General features: G+C 41.9%; 1 protein-coding gene across 4 annotated transcripts in view; it reads left to right on the top strand.

Annotated features, from left to right (window-relative positions):
- Nucleotides 1–20,942, top strand: part of Fhit (fragile histidine triad diadenosine triphosphatase) — a 1,516,285-nt gene that overhangs the window by 656,037 nt on the left and 839,306 nt on the right. The window contains exon 1 of one of the 4 annotated variants that reach the window (XM_028880543.2): nucleotides 9,426–9,738. The exons of the other annotated variants lie outside the window; for them this stretch is intronic. The gene's annotated coding sequence lies outside the window, so the exon portion shown is untranslated. Of the gene's footprint in view, nucleotides 1–9,425; nucleotides 9,739–20,942 lie in introns of those variants that run through there. 4 annotated transcript variants of the gene reach the window in all.

Here is a 20,942-nt window from a genome sequence, read left to right as displayed (position 1 = left end):
CTAAATTATCCCATCATCCAGCCTAAAATACCCCATTATCCAGCCTAAAATAACCCCACTGTCCAGCTTATCCCTCTCTGAGTTTGGGAGCTAAGTAGCAGCATTTCAAGTCCTTGCTGCAGGTGCAGCCTGCAACCAAGGTTGAGAATCCCTGCTGAAAACACTTAGGTTTTCAAACAGACTTGTTTTTAAACATACTAAGCAGAGATCCTGGTGTCCTGTTAGATGGTGTTTGCTCTTCTTAAGCATACTTAAGTGCAGCATCCATTGTCAGCTGCTTATATTGCAGTCTCTTCTCTAGGGAAATTTACTGATGCAATCTTGTTTCATTAGCTTAATAAAGAGGGATCTTTCAGACAGTGAAAGATGATGATAAGAAATGAGCCTTTGATTCTTCTGAGAGAAGCCCACTGTAAATCCCACTGAGATTCTGCTCAGAATTGCTGTACAGCTAAGCTTTACAAGTCCAGTTGGTTTTACCTGCCAATGTTGACTTCAGAGGACAGAGTTGTATGGCAGTGTTTTCTATACTTGCTAATGGTGTTTTACATATTCATGATGATAAACTGTTCTCTCCTTAATGCACTGCTCCTTGTGCTTAGCTCATTATAGATATTTTCTTAATCTAATCTTCTGCTTAAGTAGGAATTGCTATAGTTTCAGTGAGTTGGAGACAATTGGCGGGAGAAGTTTAATTAATTTTGTTATCTGTAAAATGAAAATGATGACATTACACACCTGCTAGGGTTATTAAGAACAGTGGGAGAGCCAGGCAGGCAGTGATGCACACCTTTAATCCCTGCACTTGGGAGGCAGTGGCAGGCAAATCTCTGTGACTTCAAGTCCAGCCTGGCCTAGAAATAGAATTCCAGGACAGCTAGAACTGTTACACAGAAAAATCCTGTCTCAAAAAATTAAATAATAAATAAATAAATAAATAAATAAATAAATAAAAAAAAATAAAGAACACTGGGGGAGACTGGGGGAAAACAGCCAAGTACCTGGTAGTAGGTAAGCAATGTGATGAGGTAGGTAAGCGCTGTAATGATGTAGGTAAGTGCTGTAATGATGTAGGTAAGTGCTGTGATGAGGTAGGTAAGTGCTGTGATGAGGTAGGTAAGCACTGTGATACTGTTATGGCATTAGGAGGAAGGGCACTGGGATCAAGCTTTCTGGGTTCATTTCTTTCTTTCTTTCTTTTTTTTTTTTTTTTTTTTTGGTTTTTCGAGACAGGGTTTCTCTGTGTAGCTTTGTGCCTTCCTGGGACTCACTTGGTAGCCCAGGCTGGCCTCGAACTCAGAGATCCGCCTGCCTCTGCCTCCCGAGTGCTGGGATTAAAGGCATGCGCCACCATGTGGCAAGTTTTTAAAAGATGTTTAGTATTTTGTAAGTTTCTGTTGTTCCAGCCCTCTGCTAACTGCGTGTTTCCCTTTAACACTTCCTCTTCTCCCTCCACCTTGAGGCTCTTCCCAGCCTTTCAATTCAACGGTGGTGCTATGATAAATATTCCTCCTTCTTGGTAAAGATGTCCACATGACTTGTGACATTTCATTCCTTCTTCACGCATTGATTCATTCAGCCCTGCTTACTCAGCCCTTACTCTGCTCCCGGCACCATGCCCTATTTCCCAAGCTGCCTCAGAATGGAGCACTGTGCGTTCTTGTTTGTCTCTGCAGTCTTCTTTCTGCATGGAGGACTAGCTCTTAACCTGTTTTCCTCGCATGCTGAGTACGATTGTAACCAACATTAAAGCGGAAACTGCAACCACTGGGCAAATACCGTGGTGTAATTGATGGAACCAGGTGGCAAGGCCTGCTGTCCGCCTTACTGCCACGCCCAGGGCCGAGCACCGCTCTGCGCCCGGCTCCTGGGTTCATTTCTTAACCACCTGCCAGGTCTGAATGTTTGGCCCATTACTTGCTCTATTTAAATGTCCATTTCCTTACCTGGAAATTTGTATCCTTCTTTGCCCAGGGTGGGACAATCACATATATTTAATAATCACTTACTTAATGGACTTATCACTACTGCTAGCATAAAGTAAGCACTTGAGGGACTTTCTTAGAAATGTGGCCTTGTAGCCATGAGTTCAGACATAGAGAAACAGAAGCTGTCTCAAGTGTGGTCAGATCTACTTAGTAAATGGCAAACATGAATAAAACTTAACCCACATCCCTGACATGCACCCTGGACAGGCCTCCTTCATCAGTCACAGCCCGCCATGTCACCCCTGTCCTGCTTATACAGTCTCACCTGAAAGAAGAACTGATTGCAGGAAAGTAGTGACTGGACTTCACATCAAAAAGAAAGACAGTATATTGCTAAAATAAAACTCATACTCAGAGCTCTTTGATCATTAATCCAGAATTATTTTATACTATTCTGCGCTGCCATGGTAATGTTATTCAGTAACACATATAAATGTGTTTGTGCTTCAAGAGGAGGGTGAAAATGATAACCAGACAGACAAATGATGATTCAATATTAAAATGGAATTTAAAACAAGTAGGCAGCTGATACCCATTAAAATAATGTAGACATTATGATTTGAATAATTCAGAGATAATCAATACATTTCTTTATTGAAAAAAAGATCTTTTATGGATTTCATTGAACTCTAAAGTTTCGATTCTTGAAATTTTTTTACTTAGTAGTTTTCAAAAATAATTTTTGTGTGTCATGCTGTGTGTGTTATGTGTGCACATGTGTATGTATGTGCATGTGCTTGTATGTGAAGGCCAAAGGATGGTACCTACCAGGTGTTGGCCTTATTCCCTCAACTTAGGGTCTCTCACTGAATGAGACACTCACCAGTTCAGAGAGGCTGGCCTGCTGACCATCAAGTTTCCTAGCTTTGTCTGTCTCTACCACAACACTGGTTTTACAGACACATACAGCCATTCCTGACTATTTAGTTGGGTGCTGTGGGATCAAAATAAGGTTCTTATGCATGTAAAGCAAGCACTCTCACCCTCTGAGGGATCTTCTTCGGCCCAGGCAATTTCTTTTTAACAAGGGCTTACAGTGCTTAGAGGCAATGCTGTCATTAAGATGACCACTGAATCCATTACACAGCACTTTTTAAGAAGTGACTAAAACATTATAAATAATTTTAAAAAGCAAATCACAAATATTTATATACTTTTCTATTTATATACTCTTACAATGGTTTTCCTGTGAAATTTTAAATTTTAGAGATAAGATAAGCCTCAAGATAGCATATGGCCTGGCTTCTGTTTCTGGAGAAGGAGAGAGAATTTCCTCATCTCTAACAGGGAGAGAGATGTGATCTAGCTCGGGCAGAAATAAAAACCCTATCCTAATACTTCTGAATTTTATCTGAAGCATTATATCTCCTGTTACAGGAGGCTGCTAGACATTTTCTGAGTCATTACTCAAATGACTCATGCTCCATTAGTGTGGTAGCGATACATGGAGAAGGGGCCAGATCCAGCCAAAAGAGTAAGTAACTAGCCAGAGGTTTTGCATTTCCTTACCTGAGCTGTTCATTTGCCAGACATCCTTGGATGATGCTGTTTCTCTGAAGTGTCTGGCTGACACTGGGATGCCTCTTCCTCTTCTTAGAAGGAAACACCAAGTCTTTTTCTCAATGAGAAAAAATTCGCAGTTCCCACATTTCAAATTTATTCTTAGCTGAATCAACATGTACTGTCAGTCTTGTGTCTTTATACACAAGTGTGTGGACATGGCTATGTCTATCCATGTACACACAAGTGTGTATGTAAACACCTCTACATCTATCCATGTGTAAATGTGAGTGTGTATAGTATGCTTATATGTGTGGGTATATGTACATGTGTATATATCCATGTAGTTTTGTTTTATACTAACGGTAAGCACTGGCTTCAACAGTTTCCACAGAAGATCAGTTCTTCCTGTGGGTATTAACTTTGTCAGGAAGTTTTCATATACAAATGTGCTCCCCTTTTGGCTGTAAGGAAGAGGTGGAAAGATAGCTGCAGAGTCGCAGGAGGCAAACCAAGGAGCGTGTGATTTAGAAACTGTGTGTGCTGTGATGGGACCCCACAGCCAAGGCAGCACATAGAAGAACGCTTTCAATCTGGGTACTTACAGTTCAGAGAGCTAGAGTGACCATCAGCAGCTGGGAGCTCATATCTGATCCACAGGGACGAGGCAAGGGGGCTGGGGTGCTAAGTGGGAACTGCTTGGGCTTTTGACACCTCAAAGCCCACCCCCCAGTGACACACCTCCTCCACATCCAACCCTTCCCACGGCTCTCAAACGGTGAACTAGACATTAGACATGTGAGCCTATGGGAGTCGTTCCCATTCAAACCAGCACACTATGTCAGTCTGTCTGGAAATAATATTGACGTTTATATCATAAGATTTTTTTCTTTTGAGTATTTAATTGATTTACCTGTAATTCGTTTCATGTCAAAGGAGATATTATCAGGAAAATAAAAGCCTAAGATACTTTTCCTAGCAATTAGCCTTTCTAAGAGGTGAAATGAAATTTAGAAGTTTGTCTTTATAAGTGCAGACACACATGTAAATTTCTTGTGATTCCCTTCAGTTGCCACAGAGTAGAACAAATGAAATATTTCATTATTTTAGAATACTGGCATACAGATCACTAGACCCACTTCCTTTGGTGTCAGCTGCTGTATTTTATATCAGCTTTTGAGCTCGTTTTTTTCTTATTAATGCACATCTCATGAAAACAATGTATTCCAGCTAGACATGGTGAAACACATCACCAACTGTGAGCCTCGGGAAACTGAGGGAGAAGATCCTGGAGTTCAGGAGACCTGTGGTAGAGCAGAGACCTGCCTCAAACAAACACGCTTTCCTCATAGAAGGAGATTCTTTGTTTCCCAGTAAATAAAAATACACAGGTAGGGCTGTCAGCATGGCTCAGTGGGGAAGAGTTTCTGCCGCACGAGTGCAAGGACCAAGTTTGACACTACAACAACCACAGAAAAAGCCATGGTGTACACATATCTGTAACTCCAGACAAGCCAATTGCTGAGGCTGGCTGGCTGCCTGCCAGATTTCAGTGATAGCTCCTATTTCAAGGAAATACACACACACACACACACACACACACACACACACACACACACACACACACGATAAAGCCCATGTTAAACTATAGGCTAAATAACAAAGGGCAGATAATGCAAATGACAGTCAACTGTGAGAGGGCAGTTAGTTGTCCTCTGTTCCTTTCTGTGTATTTAAATGTCTGCTCCCTGTGCTGGCATCCCATACTGCTGGGCTGGAGCTGCTGGGAGTTAAGCACACTTTCTCTTAGGTCTCTGGGAATTTAAAGAGATCCTTCCACCAGTGCAGAGCATGCTTTGAAGCTGGACTCACCTGGAACGGCTGAAGTAACAGAGTCATTGTTAGCCAATACTGGGAAGGGAGAAGAGAAGACTGAACTGCGTTTTCATAGCAGCTAATGAGGCATCTAATGAGTCAAATGTCGCTCTGCAGCTCACCTCATTAAGACAGCATCTTGTTTTCATAAATGTCCTAGGGTGGCTGGACAATTATATATATATATATATATATATATATATATATATAGTCATTTAATTGAAAGAAGTAATATGATCGCCAAGTAAAAAATCAAATATTCAGGAAAGTCTCAGCATTGGCATCTTCTAAGAGCAAATAAATTCCTAAGGAACAGCCTGAGTGAAGTGGACTGTGCATCTTTGTTTTTTCTTACAAATCCAATTTTTGAATAATTTGAAAGCAGATTCTGCCATCAAATTAAATGCCCCATTGACTAAATTTTCATCAAGAGATTTATTACTATCTTATTTGGTACTTTCATTAAACCCACTCCTGCAGCTTCCAGCTGAGTATTTCTTTGTGAGGTAATTAATGGGCAGTCATAGACTCTAAATTGTCCCTCTTATTGCTGACCCACAACACGGCATGGGGCACAAATGTGTATGGGCATAAATTAAGGAGAGGGGAACCTGGGTGCATTCTAGACACCTGAGTAGCCTGTGTTCTTGAATCTTAAACTCCTAAAGGAATGTATCTCTTGATTGAACCATGAGACTTTGTTTCCAAACTTGCCTCAGTAGTCAGAACCTTGGTGTGGAAACTGTGTTTCTGATAGGCTAACAACCAATACATGCTTGTGGAGTGAATGAGGGGGTTAGTGAGTAAGACAGTCAACCTCTGGCCAATATTATTCCTCCTCCTAGTTCTCTTCCATCTCTTCCTCTGTTTCTGAAAGACAGCATATACCTCTATTTTAAGGTAAGGAATTACAACTTGGATATGCAGCTCTCTCTGTCACTATATAAAAACGTGTGTGTGTGTGTGTGTGTGTGTGTGTGTGTGTGTGTGTGTGTGAATGTATACCTATCCATATATGGATACAAATATGTAATTAGACCCAGAAGCTATGGGAAATGAGAACTATATAGGTTTTTTCAAACTCTCCAAGCTGCCTGGTAAGTGTGTATTAATAGAATTGGCTCCGGAGGGATGGTTTTCATCAGCCATCGTCTCTGTTCATATAAAGCCCTTTCCCCATTACTTTTCTATTTTAAATCCATTCCCTTGCCCCGGCTGATTGAACCTTTCTGAAATGTGCCAGGCAGAGAATCTCACCTCTCCTCTCAGCTTGCAAATAATAACGTCTTCACATTTTCATGGCCTTTTCTGAAATAGAGACCTTTCATTTATACTTCGCTCTCAACGGAAATAAATTGATTACCGTCACAGCCTTGTGTTTGACCACAGACCTTTGAAACAAAGAGCTTCTCTCCCAATGTGGTAAGAGAACAGATTGTCCCAGATTTCCTTATGCTCCAAGGACTTGGGGCAAAGGAACTGTTTTATCATCACATGTTATTGAATTCTAAAGAATTACCAGCTTTCATTTCTTCCCGCTTGCTTCCCTGGCCCTGGAGCCTTCCCTGGCCCTGGAGCCTTCCCTGGCCCTAGAGCCTTGGCGTTTAGCAATCTCTGTACACTCTCTCTCCAGGACCCTTCTTCACTGCTTCCTCATATTTTTCATCTCCATCCTTATCTTTTTGCCTTCAGAAATTTTCTCTACCTTTCTTTCCATTCCTTATATATTTTTAAATTTTAGCTTTACCTATTATATTCCTTTGTAAATTTTATGGAATTTGTTCCTTAACAGTTCCATACATGTGTAAAGTATTCTGATTACTATAACCTCTCACCCTCTCGAACCTCCCTCACCCTATGAGTGTGACCTCCATAAGCTCCTGATCCCACCTTCATGCCCTTTCTTTCTTTGTTTTTTGAGACCCTCTGAGTTTAACCATTATCTTCTGTGTGCTATGATTTTGCAGCTATCTATTGGAGTCTGGTAGATACAGAACAGTAATGTCTACTCTTGTATGGTCCATCGGTAGCCCATAGTTGAGAAGGGAGAGGTAGTGCAGATCTTGTTTTGTGATGGATAGGCAACCTGTTCTCAAATTATTGCTTCAGTGAGTATTTGCATATAAGAATTACCATGTACAAGTTCCCTTCTGACCTATAAATTCTATCCCTGAAGCCGGTTGCTCTCCACAGATATTAGTCTCCCTTTGAGCTGCAGTCTTTCTCACTCTTTCATTCTTCCAATAGAAATCTCATTTGATCAATAAGCATTAAGGGCTTCCTCTTCTCTGGGTAAGTCTGATTCCACAGTCTCCCATGGAGTCTCTCTCTACTGGTTACAGTGCCTGCAGCTTTCTTAAACATCATGACCAAGTGGCGATTGCTAGAGTACATTTTCTGATGTTTATGGGTAAAAATATAAGAGTTTGTTATTGAAAAACTTTGGTAGATGAACCTCAGCCCACATGTCAGATTCTCCATCTTGGCATGTGCTGTACCTAGACATGAGTCTCCATGTCCAGAACCTTCTCCTCATTTGTCCGCCTCAGTGCACACACGATTCACAGTCACTGCCTAACTAGCTTTCGGTCTACTGTCTCTAGCAATTCCTACAGGCATTCCTTCTTATTCTGATCCTCAGTGCTCATTGCCATCTATCATGTCTTATATATTAAAACATAAAATGCTTGGCAGACGGAGTTTGTGCATTTTTTAGTTCATTTGTTAGTTCTTAATTCAAATGGTCCTGTCTATGCTCTGTTCTTGGAGCTATCAAGATGACATGGAGACAGACAGGTGTCCCAACCTCAGGAAGTTCACCATCAACAGTTGAGACAAGCCCATGCATAAGTGGAACACAGGGTGAAGAGATGTAAGGCATGGGCAAGGGCACAGGCATTCTCTCTGGGAGGGGGAGGGGGTCTGAGAAGGCTGGAAACAGTCTTACTGTGCCAGATGGAGGGAAAAACAAGCTGTGCAAGGACACTCTTAATGTGGATCAGCCGTGAAACTTTGTTTTAAGTCCCGGAATTGGAGCGTGTAGGGAGGGGGTCTAGGGTCACACTTAAGGAAGCCCCTGGATTCAAAGTGATACATTGGATCATGGTGTAGTTCAATGGGACTGTGTCCAAGCCCGGGCTCTTCCCAATCCTTAAGTGGCCACCATTGCTAGCAAATGTTTGTGGATGTACTGGGATAGCTCATCTGTGCTCAATGCACCCTTTCAGCCAAGCCTGACCGCCTGCTGCCGAGCAGCCCAGGTGGCATTTAGATGATACAGTTTAAGATTGTTATCAGGGAGACTGAAATCCCTTTTGTGAGTCAGTGCCTCATTAATAAGAGAAGTTAGAAAGGAACTCAAAGGGGAGCTTGAGGACAATTTTCTTAGCGTTTAGAGAAAAACAATAGGCAGATTAAACTGCAGCAACCATCGGGGCAAGAGGAAGAGGAGGCTTCAGAGCAAGAGTGGGAAAGCCCAGGGTGCAAGGGAAAGTGTTCTTAACCTTTGGCCAGTATCAGAAAAAGGAATAAACAGTAAGTTACAGTTTTCTGAGTCCTCAGAAACAGGCAGGCTGATGCCATCAGCTGTCTGCAAGGGCAGCAAGCATCTCATGGAGAACAGTTTCTGGGAAGGACAGGTGCAGCACCTCACTGGTGGGGTAATAATCTCCCTTCTACCTAGGACTAGAGATGGAACTTAGAATAAAGATACCTTCAGCTTTTCAAACGATAACTCAAATTCCAAAGCTGACTTTTCCTGTCTCGTGTGACCTGGGACCTGAGGGCTGGAGGTGACATCTGGAGCTCTAGTTGGCAGGAGTCTCCAGTGCACAGCCCTGGCAGCCACAGGACTCTTTCTGGGCCCTGCTCCAAATCAGTGGGGTAAGAAGAGAGCTATTGGGAGTGGGGAAGGACGGGGCTAACGGTTTCTGAGCTAAACCACAAGCTGACGTTGCTTTGCTGCTAAAGTGCTGATTTTCATGAGAGGGAAAGCCCCTTCCCTGAGAGCTGGAGCCCAGGAAGAGGCCGTATGGAAAGGTTACCCCCTCACCTCCAGACTGCTTAACTCCCTTGTGGCGAGCATCATTGTTTAGTTAGGAAATAGAAAAACATACTGAAAAGCTCACAAACGTAAGTGAGTGCACAGTGGCTTACCAGGAAGCATGAGCCTCAGCCGTTATCTAATCAGGGAAAAAGGTCAGAATCCTCGGAGAGAGAGTGGTTTGCCCCACCCCCACCCCAGCTTTTAATTGGGGCGGCTAACCTTTGATCTCACTTCCTGAGAGCCACAGCAGAGAACTGCCTGTCTGAACTGTCTTCTGCTTCCTGGGCCTTCTCTACACCCTGTGGATCAGTCCTCGACTTGGAAACACAGGTACCATTAGTTCCCCAAGTACAAAAGTCCACTCTGGAGGCTGCTGGGATGGATAACAATGTTGGAGGAAGACTTTTTCTGCAATTATAACTCTCTCTTCTTTACTCCTGATGGGGCTTTGTTTTGGGCACTGGAATCCGGGAGAAAATTTGTATTTCCTTTCCTTTTCAGCAGAAATTCAAACCTCAAACATGAATACTTTTGGAGAGGAAACAAAACATCATCGGGGATGGGCACCATTGTTCTTGGGACTTCCCCTGGTGGTTTCCCAGTGAAATGTGGCGGCATCCTGGGGAGAGATACAGCTCTTCACTGTCACCCTCAACAGCCTGAGGACTTTACTGAGTCTTTTAGGAGCCTCACCTCAGACCAAAATAGAATTTGTTGCTTCAGTACGGAAAAGAGTTTCAGGACTAGCCAGTATGAGAAGGAGTTGAAGATTGTATTATAGATATTTTAATACAGTCATTTTGGTGGTTCTCAATCACATCTCAGGAGATCATTTCGCAGCCGTCCTGGAGGCTGAAGAGCACACACCACTTTTGCGGTGAACCTGAGTTCACTTCTTCCCCTCACATCGGGAAAGATGACCCCTTGTAACTCTAGCTCCAGACAATCCAGTGTCCTCATCTGACCTCCAAGGGTACCTTCACACACACACACACACACACACACACACACACACACACACACACACACTCTCTAAAAATTTAAAAAAGCTAAGTGAGAATGTAGGGTAGCTCTGGAAGAGCATTAGCTGGACTTGTAACTTGAGAGGGTGAAACTAGACACACTAGTATTGCACAAGAGCTTTTTTAGTACGGCCCTTTTCCTGTAGATGCTGTTTCTGGTGAGATTCCTAGGAAACTGCAGGTTTATGGTTGGGAAGGGGAAGAACCCTTAGGTAGTTGTTAATTATGCTGGAATTCTTCCTTCTCTGCTGGCAGAGGCTTCAACCTTCTCCTAGGTTGGGGCTCCTTTCTCAGGTCCCCATAACGTCCCTTGTCTTTGTATCTTCCCTCCTTTGCCATTCCAGAGGTCTGTGCAGGTGCCTCAGCATCCTAGTGCAGGTGTATCTGCTCGAAAGTGGGGCAAGTGTGGTGAAGAATTTCAGCCTTGGCCTTGACTTTGGTATGAGTCTAATAGCCTGGCACTCAGTAGCTTTGGGACTTGGGAGATTTATTTCATCTTGGGGGCACTACATGATCCAAACTGGAGAATAACAGAAGCTACCTTAAACCAGTCACAAGAATGAACTAAAGGGCTAGTCGAGTGTCCATCAACAATGCTGCCACTAGAGGCAAGTTAATAATGGTGCTTGAAGAACTCACTGACTTCCTGGGTCCGGTTGTTAGGACCTATTTCCTTTTTATACACCCAGGAACCAGCCAACTCTTCTTCCCACAGTAGATTATGGCAGGGACATGTGACCTGGATCAAGACAAATTCTCAACTTGATCCTTTATCTCCCTTTCAAGATACTCTTTTCCATCCATGGATTGTTGTTGACTTTGGTTTCTGTTCTAGAACATAGATGACAACTGTGATGTGTAGAGAAGGGAAGAAGCCACCAGGTACAAAGAGAAAGCCGATGAAATTCACAGTCAGGTTCAGGACAGCATGGAGGTGGTGCGTGTGTGTGATCTTTTTATAGTATTGACTATAGATTTTATTTTTTATTGTCATATCTATTATATTTATCAAGTTTCTACCTTATTTATAAACATGCCTAAAGTAAAATGGGTATATCCAATAAAGAGAAAAGGTATTACTTATGAAATACAAAGTAAATCTAGCTTAAGGATTCTGTTTAGAATAATTAAAATAAAAGTGTGTGTATGTGTATGTATGTGTGTATGTGTGTGTGCAGAAAGAGGCTAGTTACTTATTTTTCAGGCTGCATTGAAATTGGAGATTTTTGCATTTACTTTTTGTAAATAGTTAGCATAGTGAATGCTGTTATTTTGTGCTGTTGATTCGAAGTGACCATTATTTAAAAATCTATGCACCAAAAGACCACAAAATAGACTTGCAAGTCATATGGAGTATTCAGCAAAAGGCTGATTTTAGTCTATCCCCAAATAGATTTAGTCTATCCCCAAATAGTTATTTGGTTAGAGACTAAGGAGAGAGCTCAGCTGGTAAGGACCTAAGTACCACCCCAGAACCCACATAAAAATGTCTAGTGTAGGGGCATAAGTCTGTAACCTTGGGGCTGTAGAGGTGGAGACAGATGGATCCCTGAGCTCCAGGCCAGCTAAGCAAACCTACTCTGCAAGCCCCATACTGGTCAGACCCTGTCTCAAAAAACATGGTGGTTGGTACCTGAGAAACTACAGTTAAGGTTGACCTCTGGGCTCCACAGGTAACAACAAATGTGTACCCCCACCACCACCACCACAAACACATGCATGCACAAGATAAATAGAGAGAGCAAGAGAGGGGGCTGGAGAGCAGGGGTCTTTAGTTAGTGAAATCCTAGAGGTTATATTTTGCAGTTGCAAGTGGACTTTAATGCAACAGACCTTCTGTGAATCCTATAAGACAGAAACCTTGCAGTAAGATTATCTTATTTCTTCCCAATGCTATTTAAACATGGGATGTTTTCTTTAAGTAATGTATGTTAAATCTCCCGTAGCAAACTTGGGGAGCATTATCTTGGTCTAAGCTTTCAATTTAGAAATGAAAAGCAAAGAAATGACTTGCCCCAGTTTGCTAGATGGTGAGTCTCTTGTATTCTATTCATGTGCTGCAAATCAGGCGTGATTATCTTGTACTTGAAGGGGATGCTAAGGAAAGAGTTCCTCGTCTAATGGACTTTACCTGGGGCTCTTGTTAACTTGCTTTCTGATCCTTTCTGCATTTTGTATTTCAAAAAAGTACTCTCCTTCTGGCTGAGGGTACTTAATAGTACTGCATATTGTGTAACTATACAGCTCCATTGTAATTAAATTTTTCTTTTCAACCTGTAAGCTTTCTCTGTTTCCTCTACAGCCTGCTTTTCTTTCCTTCCTACCCCAGGACTGCACACTAACAGAAATGCCTCTGTCCTTTGTTCTCCTTCTTGAACATACCCCAGGGAACAATTTTGGTGATCTGCTTTTTATTCCCAGGCTATATGCAAATTCCTGCATACTGTAAAATTTTCTCACATTCTCCTCAGAACCCTAAAGACTCTGCATAATCTGTTCCTTAAAAGAAAATTAATTGATATTAATTAATCTTCTTCCCCTGGATGACATTTTTTCTTGATCTCCAATGTTGGTAATACATCATTCAGTGTTCTTAAAAACAGCGTGTGGTCATGCCACTTACTCACTGGAGTTATTAAGTGCCGGAAATGTTTCTTCTCAGATTGTGCCTTATAGAGAAAAATTGCAGGTCTTATTTACCTGTCTTCTGCAAGCTACAGCAGCCACTAAGTGTTCTGAGTCTTTGGGCTGAGTGCCCTTTTTTCTTTCTTCTTGCTTAACAGTAATTGTGAATTCACTGTGGTTCAGTCCAACAAACACAGTCTACTGTGCCAAGGATGTGGAGGTGGGTTTTGTTTCAATGTAGGTGTTACTCCTGCTCTGGAGAGTTGTCACTGCACCGAGTGACGCTCAGCTGTGAAGGCTGTACTGGCGAGTAAGTGCTCCGTGAGATGCTGTTGCAGTGTTAATGGTGCAGTGCATAATACACTTGGTGGGAAGAAATTTCACAAAGGAACTATTCGTCACTAGCATCCTGAAGACCAACCCAGAGCTTATGAGAAGACCATCAAACTTGGAAACTACTGGAATTACCATGTTCCCCATCCCCACCTTTTTCTGGTCTCTCCATCACCAATGCTCTTGTTCACATCTTAGATGCTCAGAGTACTCCATACTCTGAAAACGAGTTCATGATGAGAAACTGATCATTTCACCCAGCTTAAACAAATTGAAGTATAATTCTTTAGGATACCCTTCTCTTTATCTTTATCTTCAAGAAGGATTTCCCTGAAACCTCTTTGGGATTATGATAATTTAGACTTATCTTTATGTTAAACATGTCCATATCTTTATTTCTATGTGTTTCTTTTCCAGTGCCCTATGCAGTATTGCTCCCAAAACTCACTTGTCCCTTGAGGTCACCCAAGGAGCATCAAAAACTCCATGCACCTGTGTCTCACCAGCAGACAATGATTTAATTGATGAGAGGCACAGAGTGGGCTCTGAAATTCTCAAAAGTCCCCCCCCCCCCCGCAACAGTAGAAATGTCCTAAATCAATTGAGATGATGGCTGCACAAGTGGGTAAATATATGAAAACCCCTGAAATCTTGCATGTTAGTGACCTGATGATATGCAAATTACATCTCAAGGTGTTGCATCTTAAAACATACCCACAGGCCTGTTGCTGTGTGCCTGTAATCCCAGAACATAAGTGGCTGAGGCACAGGAAAAAAAGGCATAGGAAAAAAGTTCCAGGCCAGCATGGGCTGCGTAGACAGAGCAGATGAACAAACAAAACATCCCAGGGCACTAAACTGCAAAGCATTTCCGACAGGCAAATAGAGATGCTGGGAAATAGAAAGCACTGTAATCCTCAAACACAAAGATAACCTTAGAGACGCATGTTCAGAGAAGTAGGGATGACTCCCTGCTTCTTCCCCCATCGTCCCTCCCTTACCTTTACCTCTTGATCCCTCCCTCTCTCTCTTCCTCTCTCCTTCCTTCCCTCCTCCCTCCCTCCTTCCCTCTCTCCCTTCCTTCCTTCCTTCCTTCCTTCCTCCCTTCCTCCCTCCTTCCCTCCCTCCCTTCCTTCCTTTGGAAGCAGAGTTGGAGTTTATTTAAAAAAAAAACAAAACTGTTTTGATGCAGATTTAAACATGGGCATAAAGATAGATAGATGGATAGATAGATAGATAGATAGATAGATAGATGATAGGTAGGTAGGTAGATAGGAAGAAAGGAAGAATAGAAGAGAGAAAGAAAGAAAGAAAGAAAGAAAGAAAGAAAGAAAGAAAGAAAGAAAGAAAGAAAGAAAAAGAAAGAAAGAAAGAAAGAAAGAAGGAAGGAAGAAAGAAAGGAGGGAAGGACGGAGGGAAGGAGGGAAGGGAGACAGAGGATAGAGAATACCCTAGATAAGTAGGATTCCTCAAGACAGAAAATTGCAGGATTTTCTTCCATCTTCCCACAGATTCTCACCATGGCCTATTAGGTAAACCTTGAATCCAATTTGTAAAATAATTGGCTTTGGAATAAAATTCTCCTTTGGGGAAAAAAATTTCAGTCCTTTCTTAGAATGCTGGAAAGAACTGGATTCATTTCCTTGCATGACCATGAGGTATCCCCAGAAGCACACAGAAAGAGAAATGCTGGTATCAACATGAACTCAGAGGCAACTAACTATTCTATATCCCAGAACCTGAAAATAGAATTCTATTTTTTCAAAATATTGCCTGGAATTCTACCTTGCCCTTTGTCAACCTTCTGCTGGATTTGGTAGAAAATGTATACAAAAATAGTTCAGCGATGATAGGAAACACATTTGGGTTTCAGGCCCGGAACACATATGTGTGCTTGGAGGAAGTTGTGCTGGGGATGGGGAGGGTGAGGGGCTTGGCTTTACCAGTCAGGGTAGACAGGAAAGAACAGACTTTGGAAAGGAAAGAGGTTCTCCACCATGAGGAGTTCTTTGAAAGTGTGCTCAAGGCAACTCGAGTAGGGTGGTGACTTTTCTGAGGATGCTTCGCCCCGTAAGTGGAGATGATGGCTGCTGACCTCAGAATAGCTTCTCCTTCCAATAAAGAGCAAGGTCAAGAAGAGAAGCTTGACTTACAGCTGAAGAACTCTTTAGAAGTGGCCTTTCTAGAGACTTAAAGGTTGGCTTCCAGACACGAGTTTTAGTTCTTTGCTTCAGGAGTTAGGCTCTGTTTCTGAAGTGTCGAGATCTGATGATGCTTTGACAGTCACTGCCAACCTTTGACTATGTAGCATGGCAACTCAGGGTTCTGGTTTTTAAACCAGGGTTTTCTTCACTTGTCTATTTAATTTCAGCTACTGTTCATTTTGTTTAAAATCAGTATTATTTTCCTCTATTCTGACATCAATGCTATATTTCTCTGATATCTTTTTTTAGGGTAAAGCAGGTAAGAATTTCATGGTGAGGAAGAGAGAGGTAGGAACTAGGCATTATGGCATTACCCTTCAACTCAAAGAGGTGTGTAGTTTTCAACTCTTTCATTTTGCATTTGGAATCAGAGCAGTTCTAGGTGGACCGTAGGGCTGGGAAGTTGCTTGGTAGTATATCACTCTGTGCTAAGTGCTTGTTTGTTGCCCTACTGCAACCCCATAATTCCACCCATTAACAAGTCTTACTGAGTCTTTTAAATGTTTCCAGATGTGACCATTTCTTCCTCTGCTCACTTCTCCCTTACTGATTTAAGTCCTTCCCATTGGCCTCTGGCTCCCCTTCATACTCAGCATTTCTTGTGCTCTTGCTTGGCTATGTAGTCCATTCTCTTTGAAGTATGCAGACTCCTCTCTACGAATTTCATAAAACTCTCTTGCTTAATCCACTCCCAAATGATACCAATTCATATCAGCAAAGTTTAAATGCTTTAGCCTTATTTCTGTGTATTTTGTTCAAGTTTAGCTTGGATGAAGTTTTCCTTAAGGGTCTAGAGAGGCCTCCCTCCAAAGCAACCCTTTTCCTTCCTCTTTGATTCTCATAGTTCTCAAGTAGTGAATCAAAAAAGAAGGAATGGATAGGATGTGGCTTTTAGTCTTAGCCAAGCTGGCTAGCTCAGGACTTAGCCAAGTCTTAGGAAATAAATGATTTACCTGGGGATCAAATTGTTGCAGATTCTGATCGAGTAAATTTGTGTGTATAGTGGGCCTACAGAGAATTCATATTCCTCTCATCTGAGTGGTAAGAGGGGGTTGTCTAGTATTGGGCCCTCTGACTTGGCAAACTCTCCTGTTCTTTGAAGTGAAGTGTACCTTACTCTTGAAACCTGGGGATGGGAGATGAGCAGGCCATTCTAACTAACAACTAGCCTGCATAGTTTGCTTCCTAACTCTTTTGTCTCTGAGGAGCCTCACTTGGCCATCTAATCTCCAGTATGTCCCAATGTCATGTCAACTACATTAAACCATTCTATTCTTGCCCAGATCGCCTAACTGTCTGAAAATTGTGTCTTCTACCTGGCTTTGCTTTTTCTTTTGGATCAGAGATGGAGCCTGATTACTTCAGTTACTGCTTTCTCCTCATCGTTGTGAAGGGAACAGTAAACCATGTAGTTATCAAGTGCAATAACAGGGAGTTGTTGCCACAAGCCAAACTGAACACAAGTGGGGACCGAATCTTTTCTTATATATCTAGCACCTAACAAACTGCTTATTTGTTGAATAATGAAGAAGCACCTGAACTAAACACATAGAAGGAAGTGCTAGACTAAACACGAGGTCATCAAGTTTCTAATAATCAACTTTGTTGATTATTACTTTATCTAACAATAATTTGATAATTTTCTTTTCTATCTATTTAAAAATTGTATTTTTCAGATTTATATATCCTGGGCAATAAGAAGTAGAATGTGTTTTGATATTAAGTCATCAATAGCACTCCTTTTAAATGATTTTACTTTTTCAGGATCTTTTCCTCTTGTCTAGAGGCTGCTAAAGATGGCACCATTTGGTCCGAGACCATCGTGTACTGACACAACCAAGCACGGGTACAGGCATTATTGAGAAAGAATGAGTCACCAGGGATCTGGCCTCACCTTCATTTTTCTTCAAATGGTATCAGAACCACAAATTTCAGTCCCTGGGCTATCTTTTTAAGTCACCTTGGATAATGGTCTGGGTCTTTTTTGTTCATTTCTCCAGGAAGAATTGGACTATTCACCTGTACTCTGTCCAAATGGCTATTGCAGATTTGGTCATTTCAACATCCATGATAGAAGTTGACTTTTTTTTTTTTTCTCAACTGAGGCTGGGGAAAAAAATTGCTCAAACATTCTTTAACTGTCTTTTACTCTATCAATGTCAGCTTACAGAAATTTGTGCTTTTACAGCTTGGCTGTAACTGTCTTAATCATGAAAAGCAAAGGGGAGAGAGGAAATAAATTAATTTTGTTGATAAGAATTTGTCTTGGAGCTGGGGAGATGACTCAGTTGGTAAAGTATTAGTCAGGGATTTGAATTGGGTCCTTTTAATGAATTCTGAGCCAGTGAAAAACCTTGTTTCAATAAGCAAGTAAGTAAGTAAATAAATAAATAAATAAATAAATAAATAAATAAATAAATAAACGTTACATTGTACCTAAAGAACACCCAAAATTATCCTCTGGCTTCCATATACATATACATACCTGTGCATACTTGTACACACACACACACCTACACACATACACAGTCTGTGTCCAGACATTTTGAAAAAATAGCTACACAAAAGCTTAACCTGCATGTTAATGTGTGTGACCTGGGCTGCCACCTGAGGCCATGTTGATGTCTGTGGTCCATGCTGCTGCTATAGGACCATGGTAATATTCAGGGATCATGTTCCCTCCAAAGGCCTTGGGGATATCTATAATCTGTGCTGCCACCTGAAGCCTTGTTGATGTTCATGGCCCTCGCTGTATCTAGAAACCACGTGGAAGTCCATGATCTGTGCTGCTGTTGACTATGAAGGGCAGAGAAGCTTCTTTAGTAGTGGTATTGATGACTTTGGACTCGCTCTTGAGAATGAGAGACATAGAAACAGTCCAGACAGGAAGCTATTGAAGAGAACTTTTAAATACTGTGATAGAGATGGTGAAGTGTAGCCCTTCAGTTGATGGCTTCCAGAAGGGATGGGGTGGAAAGGACTCAGTTTTCTTTAAGGGGCTGTTCACTGAGAGTTTGACCATGCTCCAGTGATTATACAGGCAACACAAATTGGACTTGTTATTATTTTTTCTTTTTTTATTCTTCTTTTGTTTTGGAGGAGTTCACCAGAGTGCGGCTGGACCTGGGAGGTCTGGGAAGTGAATGCGATTGGGTACAATATGTGAAATTTCCAAATAATCAAAAAATATATTTTATTAAAAATAAGTGAGGCATAGGTCTTTCTGCTTCTTTACCACAGTGAAGGTCTGAGATGCACTTTCCCACTGTAACCCACCCATTAGGTTAAATATCAGCTACATTGATTCTTTGTTTGGGAGAGGGTGGGTTCTTAAATAGACCATCCTTTAGATGGGAACAGTAGGCTTTTCCAAAGTGCTTTCAATAGAACTTAAGTACTCGCAACATGGTCATGGGAAGGGGCAGGGAGTGAATTCAGTTTGCATTTATCTGATATCCATTGACCATGTGCTAGTGGCTGTGGGTGTAAGGGCAAGTGACAGGCTTGTGTTTTCTCAGGAAAGGAACTCTCTCTAGCGTCTATCTGGGGCCCTTATTTCCATCTTCCCTCTGCCTATGCCTTGCCACCACACATGCCATGTCAGGATGAATGTCCTCTATGCTGCCTAGAGACAACCTGATACTGAGCTGAGGCTGACATGCTTGTGATGAAAAGCTTATAACCTAAAGTAGGATAGGGGTCTCCTTCCTCTTTTTCCCAGCTGCCTGTGCTGGGAAAGGTGCATAGCTCAGAGTCTTCATGGTGAGCAGGCCAGGCAAGGCCCACATGGTTCTTCCAATAGACTCATGCTGTCAACCTGGCCTCTCAGTGGAAATCCACTAGGTTTCTAGCCTGAGTAAAGTTTATGTTTACCTGTAGATTCTCAGAGTTGAATGGGAACTGATCAGTCCTTCAAAGCTGTTTTGCCTATCATATACTGCTGAAGCCTGAGTTTTAGGGCAGGCTGATAAGCAACATGGTCTTAGACAGCTTTCCCTGCCTCCAAGGAGATCATCATCTATATGAGGTGGAGAATCAAATGTATACTTATGTTTGTATGCAGGTGTGTATTTGGCTTGTCTTGGAGAAATGGGTGGGATGGGAGTAGGATGGCCTCAAACACACCTTCATGTGCCATGCTAATTGATGCATACCTCATTCTTGGGGGTAAGACCTCATTCTTGTATGACAGATTGGGGTGATAGCCATGGTGAGGGAAGACAGTGACTCCTTGATCCTATAGTTATTGGTACATTGGCTTGCTTATGCACTTAAAACTATGAAGTTCCCCAACCAGAGCAAACCATGTCATAGTTTCATATTATTAACTGTGATCTGGACCCTTTGGGAACTATCACACGAAAAACCTGTATTTGACTCCCTAAAATGTAGGGCACTATCTGGTCTCCAGCAACCTGGCACGCTTCCAGGAAAAATGGAGAAAAGACCTCTTGCCATCATAAGACAGGTGGTTTCCATAGCCACTAGTGCAGGAAGCCTCCAACATCTTAGCAAATAGACTGAAGCTTTAAGAAGGTTTGAAAAACAGTTGTGTTTGCTTGAGAGTGTTTGTAGGATGGCTGTATAGGGAAGTGTCATAAGTCCCCACAAAAGGCAGATGCTTCTCAGAATCTAGAACTGGGAGGTTAAGAAGCCATAGACACATATGCTTCCACTCAGTAGATTAGTAGAGAAAGGAAGTCAGTGTTAGAAAACCCTGGCTAGGTAAGAGAATTTTCTTAGCATGGCTTTTGAAGAGCTGAGTGTTACACTAAGCTTTGGCTTCTCAAGTAAAAGCAATTGCATCAGTGATTAGAATGGAAGCATCAGTAAGGAAGCAATGAAAACTAAGAAATGAAAACTTGTTGGAAATGTGCCTTTTAGCAAATCAAAGGCCAGCAGGGAAATCTCAATAGAATGGCCAGAGGGGCGTTGTGAGGGAAGGTGTCTGTAACGAGGTGCTCTGTTGTGAGTGGGGGCTTTGCCCTTCCCTATAGTGACACAGCTCTTGTCATCCTCTCTAAATGCACCCTCAAAGGGGCTTCATGCTTTCTTGCTTGGCACAGAATTTCATGGGAGAAACTACCCCTAAGGAAATTTTTAATTGTTTCCTTATTTCTCTTCATATTAATTCCTTGTACTGTTAAAAATTAGCACTACTGTGGATTTACAGTTTGCTCATTAGTAATAAGCTTGACATTTACTAATATAAAACTATGAATAAACCCACTAATTTAAAAATTATGTCACAATCAGAATGTTCCCATGGAAGCTGGAAGCCCAGAAAAAAAAATGTGGTCTTTAGATATTTATTAGCAAGATGATTAGTTGGGGGATTACCACAGAACAT

The sequence above is a fragment of the Peromyscus leucopus genome, chromosome 9 (assembly GCF_004664715.2).
Source record: "Peromyscus leucopus breed LL Stock chromosome 9, UCI_PerLeu_2.1, whole genome shotgun sequence".
NCBI classification, from domain to species: domain Eukaryota; kingdom Metazoa; phylum Chordata; class Mammalia; order Rodentia; family Cricetidae; genus Peromyscus; species Peromyscus leucopus.
The sequence above is the reverse complement of the archived record's forward strand: the minus strand, read 5'-3'. Positions and strand labels throughout refer to the sequence as shown.